Source organism: Miscanthus floridulus, chromosome 16 (assembly GCF_019320115.1).
Source record: "Miscanthus floridulus cultivar M001 chromosome 16, ASM1932011v1, whole genome shotgun sequence".
Taxonomy (NCBI): Eukaryota; Viridiplantae; Streptophyta; class Magnoliopsida; order Poales; family Poaceae; genus Miscanthus; species Miscanthus floridulus.
In genome coordinates, this window is record NC_089595.1 from 18,611,816 (window position 1) to 18,629,369 (window position 17,554).

General features: G+C 49.1%; 1 pseudogene; it reads left to right on the forward strand.

Annotated features, from left to right (window-relative positions):
• Positions 1–3,208: 3,208 nt before the first annotated feature.
• On the forward strand, positions 3,209–6,153 carry LOC136512351 (uncharacterized; annotated as a pseudogene).
• Positions 6,154–17,554: the final 11,401 nt, after the last annotated feature.

Genomic DNA, 17,554 nt, shown 5'->3' on the forward strand with positions numbered 1-17,554 from the left:
CCCAAAAGGGTGAAGATTAGACAATTATGACAGCATTTAGTTAGTTGTTTGGCTGAAACCATAAGAACCAACAATGAACATAGGGAAAGCATGCAGGTTGAGCTATGTGCTTGTCACATTGTGCATTATCACAGTTGGTTGATAGTTCATACAGCAGGGTTTAGGTTGGTTTGATTTATTTCCCATTGGCTGCATATGTTGTATATCTTTCACTTCCAAAAACAGGCAATATGGATCTTTTTCCAGTCAGCATAGTTCAGTTACATATATTTGGTTGACGATGACAAAACCAAGCACACAATCCTGGCCTGGGAGCAGCATGCAATACAAATGCAAAAGAATAGCTAGAATGTCCATAGATTTGGATTCTCGTGAGGTACAAATATGATGAGGTTTTAATATAAGCGAGCACTGCACCCAACCCCCACATGAAAATGAGACGGACGACGAGATGATATGCAGCATCGAAATCATTGGAACAGCAATTACCTGCTATATAACAAGCATATAAGCGCCTTGATGAGCATGTACTTCCTCCTCACCAACAACACCATAACCTACATTGTACAAAGAAGCAAGCTGGTAAAATGGTGCTTACAACAGATTCAGATTAGTGTCGAAACAATATAAATGTTAAACTATGTATACCTTGTGTCGTGGGTCGAGGCGTGCGGGCCTGTTTGGACCTTTAGCCGAATGCTTGGCGCTTGGTGCCTGTTTAGATAGGCCCAACTTTCTCTCTCTCAAAAACATAAGAGAAGATAGAGGCCCACTGAACTGACGGCACGCGATTTCGGGCAGCAGAATCGTAGCGAAAACGAAAAATGCTCTGCACACTAGCACTTTTTTTTAGTTTCTAAAAAAACTAACTTTTTTTATTCCCCTAAAAAAAACTAGTACTTTTTTATGCTAAATAAACTAGCACGTCTCGTGCACACTAGTATATATAGTCGGCATCATCATCATCCCCTCTATAATAACCATTGGATCCATACGTCGCGCTATATGAGTCATCTGTTATCTGTAATCTTACATAGAAGATGTAAGACTTCTCCTCAACGAAGATTCCTCCTAGACCTCGAAAAAGGAAAATAATACATGTGAGATGTAAGATTCCAACGACCAAACGCGCTAAATTATCATGTTCGAGGACTCTGACGCAAAAACAAGCCAAAAAGGACTCCGACGCCCTACCATCGAAAATATTCATGTTTCAAAAACAAACCAAAAAGGACTCTGACGCCCTACAAGCGAAAATATTAGTGCAAAATGTATTTATATGAGCAAAAAATATTAATGTGTAACATGTTTGGACTCGATGGTTACTCAGTAGAAGTATATGCGTGGCCCTATCATTGAGTCTGAACCCATCTATAAAGATATTCTATTTCTATATTTAAAGAAATGTCTATGATATACATATGAACCGATATATCGAGAATTCAATTAGTATTCCCATTACATTTGAAATTTTTTTCATAAACACGTGCATGTCGCACAGGCATATTTGCTAGTATTATCTTCTTCTAAATCAACACTCGTTAGAGCATAATCTGGACAGCTGCAGGTCACCTGCCTATTATCATGGTCTGTCCACTCTAGCTAAACTAGAGAAGGTCTTCACTCCAAAGGATGCACGCACAAGCACAAATCAAAAAGGACTCGACGCACTACGAGCGAATATATTAGAGCAAAATGTATTTATACGAGCAAAAAATATTCATGTTTGAAAAACAAACAAAAAAGGACCCTGACGCCCTACAGGCGAAAATATTAGTGCAAAATGTATTTATATGAGCAAAAATATTAATGTGTAACATGTTTGGACTCGGTGGTTACTCAGTAGGAGTATATGCGTGGCCCTATCATTGAGTATGAACACATCTATAAAGATATTCTATTTCTATATTTAAAGAAATGTCTATGATATACATATGAACCGATATATCAAGAATTCAGCTAGTATTCTCATTGCATTTGAATTTTTTTTCATAAACACGTGCATGTCGCACAGTCATATTTGCTAGTATTATACGAGTGTCAAGTATCTTCTTCTAAATCAACACTCGTTAGAGCATAATCTGGACAGCTGCAGGTCACCTGCCTATTATCATGGTCTGTCCACTCTAGCTAAACTAGAGAAGGTCTTCACTCCAAAGGATGCACGCACAAGCACAAATCTTTGTTTGTACTGGGCACTTGGCAGAGGTGGTCACATTAAAGTTCCGTCCCTGCCAGGTGGGGTCCTACGTGCGCTGCTTCCCTGTCATATAATTATAATTATCGTTTGCCGCCCGTCCCACGTGAGAGCGAGATCAGAGCCTATTGGCTGGGCTGATAAGCTAGCGTTGATAAGATAGGGTTGACTGATTTGTTGGGAGAGAAAAATATGGTTTGTTGTCTAAAAAAGTATAGTTTATAAGCCAAACGAACAAAGCGATAGTTTGCTTATAAGCCAACCGTGTCCCTTTAAACGGCAATTTAGTCTGCCTAGTTAAACACCTTTGCCTCTTTTACAATGATCGTATGGTCCGTATAATCATGTAACCAGTGGGTGATCAATTGTTTAGTGTTTACACAAACATATGTACGACATCCCCTACCTTACCGTCTGTTTGGTTGGAGTGCTGGAGCCAACCCGAATGGGTTCGACCCATTTTCTAGTTGTTTGGATGGAGGTTTGGGATGGGTTGGGTTCGACCCCAGGAGAATATTCCTCCAATATGCGGGTTCGATTGCTCCGTCGAAATCTGGCGGACGGAGCCGCTCCGCTCGGGTTGAGAACCCCAAACCTTATCCCTTCACCTCCCCTCCACTCGACCGCTCCATCAGACCACCGCCGCCCAGCGCCGAGCCCCGCATCTCCGCCAGGGTTGCGCAGCGCCGGCCTCGCCCAGCGCCGGCCTGGCCATCGCGCCGGCCCCGCCTGGTCCGCCGCGCCGGCCCCGCCTGGTCCGCCGCGCCGGCCCCGCCTGGTCCGCCGCGCCCGAGGAGCCGCCCCGCCGCGCCCGAGGAGCCGCCCCGCCCGCCTCCAGGTCCGCCCGAGGAGCCGCCTGCCCGCCGGCCTCTGCCCTGGACCGGCCCTCTGCCCCGGACCGGCGCCGCCCTCTGCCCCGGACCGGCTCCGCATCTCCGCCAGGGTCGCGCCGCCCTCTGCGTCGCCCCGCCATCTGCCCCGGACCGGCGCCAGGTCGGCCCTCTGCCCCGGATCCCTGCAGGTGAGTACTAGTTTAGTCTTGTTCTGTTGTTACTTTTTCATAGCGATTTCATAGCGATTTCATTGATGCGATTGATGAAATGCCGAGAGGTTTCACGCGAGGGGGCGTCCCCCCCCTCGACCCCCCGCCCGCTGACCGGCCAGCGGGGCCGCCGTTTGCGTACAACGCCTAGATGGTTAGGAGCACCCTTTTCCTATGAATAGAAACAAACTATGGATGGTCTTTCAGTAGTATATTGTGCTCAGACTTAAATTGTAAGTAACTTTGAATCAAACTACATGAATTTTAAGACCATGTTACCTCTTATATGGAATTGGATGGGGTCTGCTTCTGAATATTTACTTTTTACCTACCTGATCTATATTGATTGTGCTGCTGTGCTTGATTGTGCTGCTGTATGTAGATGAATAACAGGCTCAAGGCATTTGTTTTTGCTGCTGCTGCACATTGGTTGTTGTGTGTCATGGCAATTGTTGTTCGGTCTAGGAAAAGAAAACGAGTTGCAAGAAGGGAAGGGATTACTTATGCACCAATATATGAAAGGGATAGGAAGAGAATGGAATACCTCAATGACAAAATCTGGAAGGATGACACAACTTGTGTAAACATGCTGAGAATGAACAAAGCACGTTTCTTTAGGTTTTGTAAGTTGTTTAGAGATCGTGGTTTACTTGAAGATACCGTTCATATGTGTGTTGAGGAGCAAGTGGCAATGTTTTTGCATACTGTGGGGCACAATGTTAGGAATAGAGTAATTGCAACCAATTTTGGTAGATCCGGAGAAACGGTCAGTCGTTATTTTAACAAAGTACTTCATGCTATTGGTGAGCTACGAGATGATTATATTAGGCCCCCTTCATTGGACACTCCAGCTAAAATTGAAGGAGACCCAAGGTGGTATCCATACTTTAAGGTGTGAAGCTCAACCTTATGTCATATTCTAAGTTTATTTTTTGCCAAACCAAATTGACCTAATCTTGACTTCTTTGAACATCACGTAGGATTGTATAGGAGCACTTGATGGTACACATATAAGAGCCACTATTCCAAAGGAAATGCAGCATGCTTTTCGTGGTAGATACAAGCATTGTTCTCAAAATGTACTGGCAGCCGTAGATTTTGACCAAAAGTTCACCTATGTGTTGGCCGGATGGGAGGGGACAGCACATGACGCACTAGTTTTACGTGATGCTTTAACACGTGAGGGTGGCCTTCGTGTGCCACAAGGTAATACAAGAACCTATGTCTTGTCCATAAATTTGTTCATCAAAATTAATAGATCATTGAGATGTAACCTAACTATGCATCATATGTTAGGTAAATATTACCTAGTTGATGCTGGATATGGAGCCAAACCAGGATTTTTACCCCCTTTTCGGGGTGTACGATACCACTTGAATGAATGGGGGAGGAATCCGGTGCAAAATGAGAAGGAATTGTTCAACCGTAGGCACTGCTCATTGAGAATCATAGTAGAGCAAGCATTTGGAGCACTAAAAAGGAGATTCAAAGTACTTGATGATGCCTCTCCTTTTTTTCCTTATGAAACTCAAGTTGATATTGTTGTTGCTTGCTGCATCATTCATAATTGGGTGATTGAAGATGGGAGTGATGAATTCAATATACCAAGTGACAACGATGAGGATACCCAGCACACCACATATGCTGGGACAGCAAGTGAGAATGCCATTATGCTAGCTTTTAGGGAAGGCCTGGCTGCCCAAATGTGGGCAGATCGTCAAAGCCATGGAAACTAGTATCGGTCAATGTAATTTGTGTTGTATTTTTTTCTTGGACAATATAATAATTGTATTTGAGGGCTGAAATTGTATTTGAGGACATATTTCTACAGATATTTGATTGCCACGTTGTTTGCTACTTTGTTGGCATTATTATTTGAGGACATATATTGCATTGTTTATTTTGTAGGGGAATGGAAGCAGAGGGTAGTGCAGGGACTGGTGGACATGCTACTTGGACTTCAACTTGGTCAGCCTGCATGCTCGAATACCTTGCCAATTTAGTGGTTAATGGCACCAAGACTTCATCCACCTTCAAGATGGTTCACTACAATGGGTGTGCAAAGGCTCTTCAAGAGAAATTTGGCATTGTGCGCAGTGGTGAGCAGGTTAAGAATCACCTTAAGACATGGCAAAAGAAGTTTCGTAAAATATGTGACCTTCGTGGTTTGAGTGCTGCTGGTTGGGATGAAGATACCTTCACTATAACTCTTGATGATGAGCACTACAACAATCATATTAAGGTATTTGCTGAATTATTAGTTCTCACATATAATAATCTAATAATAGTTGCTGAATTATTAGTTGTCACATAATAGTAGTTGCTAAAATTGTACATATATTGTAGGATCACAAGTCTGATGCTGATTTTCTAAACAAGCCTATTCAACACTTTGAGGAGATGCACACAATATTTGGAAGTACCATGGCTACAGGCAAGTTTGCAAAGGACTCGGGTATGCCTCTAGGTACACAGGAAGAAGTACAGATGACTGGGACAATGAGGTACAGAGGATGGAGGTACAGAGTGATAGGAATGCAAATGAAGACAACAATGCGGCAACTTCATCGGCTACCAAGGCCACCAATCCTAAGAAGAGGGACAAGGGCAAGAAGAGGGCCATGACTGACCAAGATCCATTGGTTGCTGCAATTAAATGGGGAAGTACCAAGTTAGCCAAGGCGATAAAGGAAGCGGGGAAACCTGACAATGATGTGCCGGATGATTTGTATGACAACTTGATGGCTATGAGTGGTAGTTTCAATTCGACTCACTTATCCTTCTACCATTCCTACTTGGTCCAACATCCTCACATAGCTAGAGCTTTCAACTCCTTGCCTTTTGAACATAAATTCAATTGGGTTGCAAAGCACATTGCTGACAACTACCCTGGGCAGTAAGGGTAAGTTGTAGTCATGGGACGGTTCTTTTGTTAGTACCATATAGAACTTTATATTTGTGGTCTAAGTAAGCTTGTGTCTTGCTATGTGGAAGCCTTGAACTTGCTATATATTGTGTAAGGCTTGAACTTGATGCATCGTGCAAGCATCAGACTTGATATTAGTGTGTAATGTGTCTATGGATATGGCCTAAGACTTTTATTTGTAATATGGCCAAGACTTTTATATGTGCCTGTTATATTATTTTGTGTGCTGATCTTTGATGCATGGTGCAAGCATATGAAATATTGCTATGTGTTGAGCACAAATATTGCTATGTGTTGCATAAATTGAGGAGGGTAACCTCACCATTTCAGTGCAAAGGTGACCATATGCAGGTTCTATTTGAATCCATCCAACCAAACAGAAAATAGGATGGATCCGACCCCATCTCAGTCCTTGTAACACCCTGGTGTTACATTGTAATGTTTTGCTGAAACGTTTCGTAAGCATCTAGATTTTTGTGCATATGTGTTTGACATGAGGTGTAAATCGATGTTCGGCACTTGTAACGTTCGTACGAAACATGAGTCCGTGGATAAGTTTCATGTATTACTGTGTAATCGCAGTGTTCTGGGATCAAAAAGGGCTAAAAGAACGTGTAGCTAACGGCGATTAAACTAGGTGGTCGGACAAGGTTATCTGGCTAGTGCCTCGAGTAGGCTGGGTTTGGATTCCGATGCGGGATCGGTTGTTTCAACGTCGTTTTCATATGTTTCGGAAACGGCCGACGATACCATGTTTGGCAAACTCTGTGGAACGATTGGCTTAAGAAGTAGTGCGATGTAATGACTGCGATCGGTAGTTTGATGAACCGTCTTGTGCATCGAGCAATTAGTATAGAGTTTGGGACATAGCGTACGCAAATTCTAGTTGCTTTAAAAGTCGTGCACATCACCGGGCTGGGCGCTGGGCGCGGTCACCACCCGGTCGGCTTGCCAGCGCGCGGTGCCGCGCGGGTCTGAGCCACTGCCGCGCTCGGCTGCGCTCGCGACGCCGTCCACGCGCACGTATCGCGCATCCTGACCACCTGTTCGCTGCTGACGCCTGCGCGCTCTGTCTCGCTGCTGCTCGCATCGCCAACCGACGCGTCGCGCTCGGACCGCCGGCCGTGCTCTGCCTACCTTGCCCTGCCCCCGCTGTGGCCATGGTCGGGCGGGGTCCCGCGTCCGCGTCGCTAGCGGCTGCGCTCGGCACCGCTCAGTTGACCCTTGGCCGTTTGCACGTTTAGAAAACTGCCGCTGCGCTGTCGCCTCGGTGTCGCGTCCGCCGTGTCCTTGCCTGGCGCCGGCCGCAGGCGAGCCATGCCGCGTTTCGTCGTTTGCTGCTGCGGCCGTGCGAACGGCTGTCGGGAGCACGCCCTGGAGTTCCCCATAGCCAGGCAAGGCAGTCCCGAGCGTTGACGTCGCAGGCGAGCCATACCGCGACGGGACCTCCTCTGCCTCCGTTGTCCTCTTGCCGTCGCGACCTTTCTTCCAATTCGCCGTAGTGGGTGCACCGCTTTCCAATTGGCTTTGCTTGCAGCTCCGTTAGCAGCCGGTCGTCTAGCCTACCCCACCGCGCTGCCATTCTCGACTCACTGTGTTTCAATTTTGGACTCCCGCGCCACCGGGTCCATAAGGCCGTGCCGACGCCCTCCAGCGGCGAGTCAGCCCCGCAGCACACCTCGTGGCGATTCAGTGCACCCACAGACTCGCCATGTCCTCTCAAGCACCCCGCGCACCTCAGTCCTAGCGTCGCAGCAGACCAGCCCCACCGCCACGGTTGCGCCCCCGTCGGTCATCACCGCACCACCGCGGGCTCACGTGGCCAGCCTTGCTCAGACCGCCTCCAACCTAACCGTCAACGCAAGGGTGTCGGTGAGTGCTCCCTGGTGCTCGCTAGCTCGTGCGCTGGCCTCGCCTTCGATGCTGCTCACGGGAACGCGCTCGCTCTTGCAGGTCAGGAGCCGCCGCCGGGGAGGGAGGTTGTGCCTGCATCTCTGCTCGTCGTGTCGCCTCCTGTAGCTTCTACGTGCTGTCCAGGTACCTATCGGCCCCTTAGGTAGGCTGTAGGGGTTCAGGTGAGGCCGGAGTGGTCGCCCGGTGCCGTGCCATCGCGCCGGTGCGCGCCCTGGGGGGGCCAGGGACCTCCTCGCGGTGAAGAAGAGGAAGTGGGAGGGTGCTGGTGTAAAACGGTAGAGTATAGGAACAGTACCGTAGAGCCCGTTGCAAATGCCGAGTTCGTCGGGGGTGTTCTTGCTTATTTACCGCGCGCGCAGGCCTTTCCCTTAGCGGGCCGTTGGCCGGCTGGGCCGCACCTCCGCGTGGGCCGCGCGCCGGCTTTCTGTCCCGCGCGGGCGGGATGGTGAGTTGGACCGGGCCGCGCGTCGTGGGCCGGCCAAGGAAGTTTCAGTTTCTCTATTTCATGGTATTAGAAATTGTTTATCTATTTAGGTTATGAGCTGAACTTAAATAATTAGTAGTAAATTGCATGGTTGTCCAAAAATAGCGAAACAAAGTTTGTTAGGTTCGCAAAAATGTCGCCTACCTGGTAGTGCAGTTGGTTTCCCATTAGTGGTTAGGATGGTAGGCTCATAAGCTTGATGTAGAAGGCTTAGCGGTATATCGATCTTTAATTGCAGGATTTGTTGTGGTAAACCGACGATAGCTTTAGCTTTGAAATCGTTACCGTAGGTTCCTTAGGCATTTACATCCTTGCTGTAAAAATGGTAATCGTCGAACGAGTCGTTTAATGACGTAGTTAGTATCCTTGCTTTATCGTAAACTGGCATTAGGGATATGAATATCCGTGGTCATCATAAGAATGTAGGACACGTTCATACTTGTTAGTAGTACTGGTATGTAACTTAGACTTTAGTGGGTAGACCTCGCTTAGTAATGTAATAGGGGTACTTTTGCATTGAGAATTTCTGTTGCCATATTGTAATCATTGCATCGTCATTTCATGTAGATCACGAACAGGTAGACTTCGTGCCCGTCGGTGATCTGGAGTACGACGAGGTGATCGAGGAGTACGAGGAGGAGCTTTTCACACCGGAAGGAGACCAGGAGCCTGTTGGTACTGACTTTGCTGACTCGGCACCTGCCCAAGGCAAGCCCCGGTGCATAACCCCTATTTTTTTTAAATGATCACTGAATATATTTATATGATATGCATTTACGTTTTAGGCATTTATGGAAGCTACATGCATAAATATATCCACCATGAGTCCTACTAGTACAGGTCGAGTAGCTGCTATGCTCAGGATGTCGGTAGCGTGAGTAACCTGTCGTTACTCGCAAATAGGTGATTAAACTATGATATCATGATGAAATAATGGAAAGGAAAATGGTGACCGGACAGGGATGTGGATTTGGGTACTGGTGGGTGTGAGGGGTTGTGTCCTGCGGCCAACAGGGCATAGCCCGGTTACACTTTTTCCCTGTCTGTGTCGATTAAGGACCGGTCGTTGCATATGACTCTAGGCAAGTCACAGATTATTGTCCCGAGCACATACTTGGGTATGGGCGCAGGGAAGACTTGCTGCTCTCTTGTCGCGAATCCGGCTCTTTCCGGACCGGCTGATGGGAAGAGGAGGTGGTGGAGGTCCTTGCGCCGCACTGAGTCCGGGATTCAGAGGCGGGGGCTTGGAGTCCAAGTTTGGACGGGGACCTGGACACCCGGGACAGGAGAGTGGTGGGTTAGTCCTGCTTGTGCCTGGGGTACAAGCGGGGCGTGTGTCTTCGGGGCACCCAGCTGGGCACATTGATTCGCGAATCATCGGGTTACCCGGTACGGCTTGTCTGCGGTTTAGCACCGTAGTAAGAACTGGAAGTGGAAAAGGAGAAGAAACAGTATCGATTGCTCAACTCTTGCTTGAAAGTAGCACAGGTGCTTATATAGATTGACTAGATAAAAACTTAATACGGCTGATAATAATAATATATCAATAAGGACTCACTATTAGTACTGCTTTTGGCTAAAAGAAAACCAGCAACCATAAAGCCTAGCATATTCCTTGGAGTCGGGAAAGTATTCCCACTATCGGATAAGTCTTGCGAGTACATTGTGTACTCAGGGTTATTTACCCCTGTTGCAGGTGATGCTTGAGGAGTACCTTGTGTGGAGGATTCTTCTGGTGGGCTCAGACGGAATCCTCGTTATCTTATCGCTAGATGTTATCTTTTAATATTCCGCTGTTTATCGTTTCGAACTCTGTATTTGGTATTGTAATAATGTACTTTTTCAGAAACTCTAAATGTATGAGATGGACTTGTGTTGTAACTCGTTTTCATTATTGGATCCTTGGGGAAAAATGTGGATCTTTCGGGCTCTCCCTCGGGGTGTGTCCGACGGATACCGCTCGCAGTAGTGGCTTTCGGGGTGCTTAGTGTCTGGTGGAAGACGAGCGCCTCCGTAAGTACACTATTTCGGGTGGTTCTGCCACAGTTGGTACCAGAGCCAATAATGGTCATGAGTTCCTCACTCTTTTACAAAACTAAAAGTTTGACCAACAAAAGTTTTGCGAAAAGTAGGATGCGATTAAGTTAAGTTATATAAGTATAAGCCCTAGCTATATGGTGTATCTAGGATAGCGGCACTGGTTTTATCTAATCAGCTTTCTGCAGGTACACTGACTTACGTCGCGTAAGAAATCGCTTAGTATACGAAAGTGAGTGTGCGATGTGCCGAACAGGTTACGAACGCCGCTATATTCCAGCTTGAGTGAACGTATAGGTCGAAGCATGCATCATATAATAGCATCTTACTTGCACTAGGAATTTCCCTTCACGCATAATGAAAGTAGTAAATGGATAGGACTAACTTGATGAATACTTTAATAAAATGTGCTGTCATCTCTTTAATCCCTAGATTCTAATCGGATAATCAGAAGGGTGTCCTAATGGACGGTTCGTCTCTCTTACAGATGAATCTGAGGTCCGGACGTGGGAGTACCAGTTCGGGGGCGGCCAACGAGGGCCATGGTGACAGTGCTCGGGCCGTTGAGCGTGACAACGAGGGAGCTCGGGAGGTTCCACCTTTGGTTCCTCATCCTTTCCCGCCGCCACCACCGCCTCCGCCGCTGTCCGCCGCGGAGGTCATGGTGGAGTTGTTGGCTGCTCGTCGGGAGTCAGCCGCTGCTCGACAGGAGACTGCTCGTGCCTTGGAGGTTATGGCACAGGCCGTCGCGGGTCTCGCCCGTGGAGGCCCCCGGAGGCAACGGTGGGAATGGGGGTGGTGCTCGCCGTCCTGAGGGACAGTCCTCTTATCAGGACTTCCTCAAGACCCACCCACCCACGTTCACACCGTCGGACGATCCATTGGAGGCGGAGCACTGGCTTCGCACGCTGGAGTAGAAGTTTCGGCTACTTGGAGTGGCCAACGAGCAGAAGGTGCACTTTGCGTCCCAGCAGCTTTTGGGGTCTGCAGGTGCCTGGTGGGAGACTTTCCTGGCCGCGGAGCTGCCGGATCACCCGGCAACGTGGCAGGAGTTCTCCGCCGCATTCCGCGAGTTCTTCATACCTGCTGGCGTTATCCACCAGAAGGTGACCGAGTTCATGGAGTTGCGTCAGGGAAGCAGGACAGTAATGGAGTATGTGAATCAGTTCAACCACTTGGCTCAGTATGCTGGTAGTCAGGTGGACACGGATGACAAGAAGAAGGATCGCTTCTTTCGTGGTCTCACTCCTGTTCTTCAGGAGAAACTGTACCTGGGAAACTATCAGACCTTTGGGGCTCTGATGAACGCCGCCATAGCTCTTGAGGGTTTTCAGCGGGCATCTCAGGCGGATTGGAAGCGGAGGAGGGTGGCAGCTGGATCCTCCAGCCACCCTCATACTCAGAAGGTGCAAATTGTGAGGCGGGGGTCCTATCAACCATCCGGCGGGCCTCCGTTCTGGTCACCCCAGCAGACCTCACAGACTTCCGCTACTCAGTACAAGGCACCTCAGCAGCAGGTGCAGCCCCAGCAGACTCAGGGACAGCAGGTCCCACCTCGTCAGGGATTCGGGAACAAGCCTGGCGCTTGTTTCAAGTGTGGCAAGGAGGGCCACTATGCCAGGGAGTGTCCTCAGCAGCAGACAGCTCAGCCGTCTCAGCCGTCTGCAAATTCCAGGCTGGTTAAGAGGACTTTCATCAAGAGGAAGGTGCCCAGCAGATCCGGTCAGGTGCACTTCACGGATGCTCAGCAGGTTGTGCATCAGGAGACAGTTATGGCTGGTATGTTTACCATCGAATCCCATCCAGCTTTGGTATTGTTTGATTCTGGTGCATCGCATTCCTTTATGAGCATGGGGTTTGTAGAGCGGCACAATTTATCACTTGTGGCTATACCGTATGCCTATAAGATCCGTACTGCGGGTTCTCAGATGTTCATCAACACCCGTACGGAAACAGTAAGTTTGGTATTAGCCACCCACACTTACCGTCTACAGTTCATGATAATGCCTGGGCAAGGCATTGATGTTATTCTTGGGATGAACTGGTTGCGGGTGTATGGGGTAGTATTGGATATGAAAAGAAGAAGTGTAGAGTTACGGCTTCCGTCTTCTGAGGATAGGATGACTCTCATCATACCCTCAGAACCGGTCTTACCTGTTGCTGCCCATGCTGAAGCCGTTCCTGATCTTACCTCCATTCCAGTAGTATGTGAGTTCCCAGATGTTTTCCCTGTGGATCTTCCTGGATTGCCACCGGACCGTGAGGTAGAGTTCTCCATTGAGCTTGAGCCTGGTACAGCTCCTATCTCCAGACGTCTGTACCGCATGGCCCCAAGAGAACTAGTAGAAATGAAGAAGCAACTGGAGGAGTTGATGGACAAGGGTTTCATCCGCCCAAGTTCTTCACCATGGGGTTGCCCTGCAATTTTCGTGAAGAAGAAGGATGGTACTCTACGGATGTGTGTGGATTACCGCCCTCTCAATGCGGTAACAGTCAAGAACAAGTATCCCTTGCCCCGCATTGATACTTTGTTTGATCAGTTAGCTGGTGCCAAGGTGTTCTCGAAGATAGACCTCCGGTCAGGCTACCATCAGATCAAGATCAGGCCACAGGATATACCAAGGACAGCTTTCTCTACTAGGTATGGACTTTATGAATACCTAGTGATGTCTTTCGGCCTCACCAATGCCCCGGCCTTCTTCATGTACCTGATGAACTCAGTTTTTATGCCGGAGCTAGATAAGTTTGTGGTAGTTTTCATTGATGACATCTTAATCTATTCCAAGGATGAGGAAGAGCATGCCCGTCACCTCCGGATAATCCTGACTCGGCTAAGGGAGCACCAGCTGTATGCTAAATTCAGCAAGTGCGAGTTTTGGCTTGATCGCGTGCAGTTTTTGGGACATGTGTTGTCACCTGAGGGCGTTTCTGTGGATCCCAACAAGGTGCAAGATGTAGTAGATTGGGAGTCTCCAAGGTCTGTGCACCAGATCCGCCAGTTCCTTGGACTAGCTGGATACTATCGACGTTTCATCCCTGATTTCTCCAAGATAGCCCAGCCCATGACTAAGCTGCTCCAGAAAGAAGCTAAGTTTGTTTGGAGTCCAGCTTGTGAAGAAGCTTTTCAGTCCCTGAAGACTTTTCTGACCACTGCTCCTGTGTTGGCTCAACCTGATATGGAGAAGCCCTTTGATGTTTACTGTGATGCCTCGAAGACGGGATTGGGGTGTGTGCTTATGCAAGAAGGGCGTGTGATAGCTTATGCTTCACGCCAACTGAAGAAGCACGAGGTGAACTACCCTACCCATGATTTAGAACTAGCTGCTGTAGTTCACTCTCTGAAGATTTGGAGGCATTATTTGTTGGGTAACAAAGTGCATATCTTCACTGACCACAAGAGCCTTAAGTATATTTTCACTCAGTCTGAGTTGAACATGAGGCAAAGGAGATGGTTAGAGTTGATCAAGGATTATGATTTGGAAGTTCATTATCACCCAGGAAAAGCCAATGTGGTAGCTGATGCCTTAAGTCGTAAGTCGCATCAGGTTGAGGAAATACCCTTGTCACTTCACCACACAGAGGTGCTAGATCATATTGCATTGACATCAGAATTGCTGGAGCAAATTATTCGGGAGCAGAAGGAAGACCCCGAGGAGATTCCTCACATCAAGAAGTTGCTAGCTGAAGGACGTGGACCTCATTTTAGCATTGATGAGATGGGAGTCGTGAGGTACAAGAATAGATTGGTGGTTCCATCTAATGAGGAGCTGAAAAGGAAGATTCTAAAAGAAGCCCATCATTCCAAACTATCTATCCACCCTGGTAGCAACAAAATGTACCATGATCTACGTCAATTGTACTGGTGGTCTTATATGAAGCAAGATATCACCCAGTTTGTTGCAGAGTGTGACACTTGTGGTAGAATCAAGGCAGATCATATGCGTACTCCTGGATATCTGCAGCCCTTGCCCATTCCTGTTTGGAAATGGGAGGATATTTCCCTGGATTTCATTGTGGGTTTACCCCGCACCTCCTCTGGCTTTGATTCTATTTGGGTCATTGTGGACCGTCTCACCAAGTCTGCCCACTTCCTTCCGGTGGACACTAGATACAATGCAAAGAAGTATGCGGAGTTATACTTTGATCGGATTGTGACCCTTCATGGAGTTCCTCTCACCATCATCTCTGATAGAGGGTCAGTTTTTGTCTCTCGTTTCTGGGAGAAACTCCAGGAGTGTTTGGGTACTCGTCTTCTCAGAAGCTCGGCATACCACCCTCAGACTGATTATCAAACTGAAAGGGTGAACCAGGTGCTCGAGGATATGCTGCGGGCTTGTACCATCTCTTTTCCTGAGAAGTGGGATCATTGTTTAAAGCTGGCAGAATTTTTCTTATAATAACAGTTATCAGGAAAGTATCCGTATGGCACCATTTGAAGCTTTATATGGACAGAAGTGTCGAACCCCACTAAATTGGGTTGAAGTAGGAGACCGTGGGTACTTCAGGCCTGATTTCATAAAGGAGGCTCGAGAGAAAGTAAATATAATTCGTGAACACTTGAAGTCAGCTCAGAGTCGACAGAAGGCTTACGCAGACAAGCGAAGAAGGCCTTTAGAATTTGCAGCTGGAGATTATGTGTATCTCAAGGTATCTCCTATGAGAGGAGTACATCGGTTTGGTGTCCATGGCAAGTTAGCCCCTCGGTATGTGGGTCCGTACAGGGTGTTGCAACAGTGTGGTCCCGTTGCTTATCGTCTCCAACTCCCTGAAATTCTCTCGGCAGTTCACAATGTATTTCACGTCTCGCAACTGAAGAAATGCCTACGAGTTCCTGAAGAATCTGTGGAAATAGAAGGACTTCCGCTCCAACCTGATCTGTCCTACGTGGAACATCCTATAAAAATCTTGGATGAGAAGGAGAGAGTGACCAGGAACAGGGTGATAAAGTTTTACAAGGTACAATGGCAAAACCATTCCGAGGACGAGGCCACCTGGGAGCAAGAGAACTACTTAGCAAAGCATTACCCCCATCTCCTCTCTGGGTCGGATGGTTAGTTTTGCGCAAAATGTACTCCATACCTCTTTCTCACTAGGCACATGAAATCTCGGGTCGAGATTTTGTTTTAGGGGGGTAGATTTGTAACACCCTGGTGTTACATTGTAATGTTTTGCTGAAACGTTTCGTAAGCATCTAGATTTTTGTGCATATGTGTTTGACATGAGGTGTAAATCGATGTTCGGCACTTGTAACGTTCGTACGAAACATGAGTCCGTGGATAAGTTTCATGTATTACTGTGTAATCGCAGTGTTCTGGGATCAAAAAGGGCTAAAAGAACGTGTAGCTAACGGCGATTAAACTAGGTGGTCGGACAAGGTTATCTGGCTAGTGCCTCGAGTAGGCTGGGTTTGGATTCCGATGCGGGATCGGTTGTTTCAACGTCGTTTTCATATGTTTCGGAAACGGCCGACGATACCATGTTTGGCAAACTCTGTGGAACGATTGGCTTAAGAAGTAGTGCGATGTAATGACTGCGATCGGTAGTTTGATGAACCGTCTTGTGCATCGAGCAATTAGTATAGAGTTTGGGACATAGCGTACGCAAATTCTAGTTGCTTTAAAAGTCGTGCACATCACCGGGCTGGGCGCTGGGCGCGGTCACCACCCGGTCGGCTTGCCAGCGCGCGGTGCCGCGCGGGTCTGAGCCACTGCCGCGCTCGGCTGCGCTCGCGACGCCGTCCACGCGCACGTATCGCGCATCCTGACCACCTGTTCGCTGCTGACGCCTGCGCGCTCTGTCTCGCTGCTGCTCGCATCGCCAACCGACGCGTCGCGCTCGGACCGCCGGCCGTGCTCTGCCTACCTTGCCCTGCCCCCGCTGTGGCCATGGTCGGGCGGGGTCCCGCGTCCGCGTCGCTAGCGGCTGCGCTCGGCACCGCTCAGTTGACCCTTGGCCGTTTGCGCGTTTAGAAAACTGCCGCTGCGCTGTCGCCTCGGCGTCGCGTCCGCCGTGTCCTTGCCTGGCGCCGGCCGCAGGCGAGCCATGCCGCGTTTCGTCGTTTGCTGCTGCGGCCGTGCGAACGGCTGTCGGGAGCACGCCCTGGAGTTCCCCATAGCCAGGCAAGGCAGTCCCAAGCGTTGACGTCGCAGGCGAGCCATACCGCAACGGGACCTCCTCTGCCTCCGTTGTCCTCTTGCCGTCGCGACCTTTCTTCCAATTCGCCGTAGTGGGTGCACCGCTTTCCAATTGGCTTTGCTTGCAGCTTCGTTAGCAGCCGGTCGTCTAGCCTACCCCACCGCGCTGCCATTCTCGACTCACTGTGTTTCAATTTTGGACTCCCGCGCCACCGGGTCCATAAGGCCGTGCCGACGCCCTCCAGCGGCGAGTCAGCCCCGCAGCACACCTCATGGCGATTCAGTGCACCCACAGACTCGCCATGTCCTCCCGAGCACCCCGCGCACCTCAGTCCTAGCGTCGCAGCAGACCAGCCCCACCGCCACGGTTGCGCCCCCGTCGGTCATCACCGCACCACCGCGGGCTCACGTGGCCAGCCTTGCTCAGACCGCCTCCAACCTAACCGTCAACGCAAGGGTGTCGGTGAGTGCTCCCTGGTGCTCGCTAGCTCGTGCGCTGGCCTCGCCTTCGATGCTGCTCACGGGAACGCGCTCGCTCTTGCAGGTCAGGAGCCGCCGCCGGGGAGGGAGGTTGTGCCTGCATCTCTGCTCGTCGTGTCGCCTCCTGTAGCTTCTACGTGCTGTCCAGGTACCTATCGGCCCCTTAGGTAGGCTGTAGGGGTTCAGGTGAGGCCGGAGTGGTCGCCCGGTGCCGTGCCATCGCGCCGGTGCGCGCCCTGGGGGGGCCAGGGACCTCCTCGCGGTGAAGAAGAGGAAGTGGGAGGGTGCTGGTGTAAAACGGTAGAGTATAGGAACAGTACCGTAGAGCCCGTTGCAAATG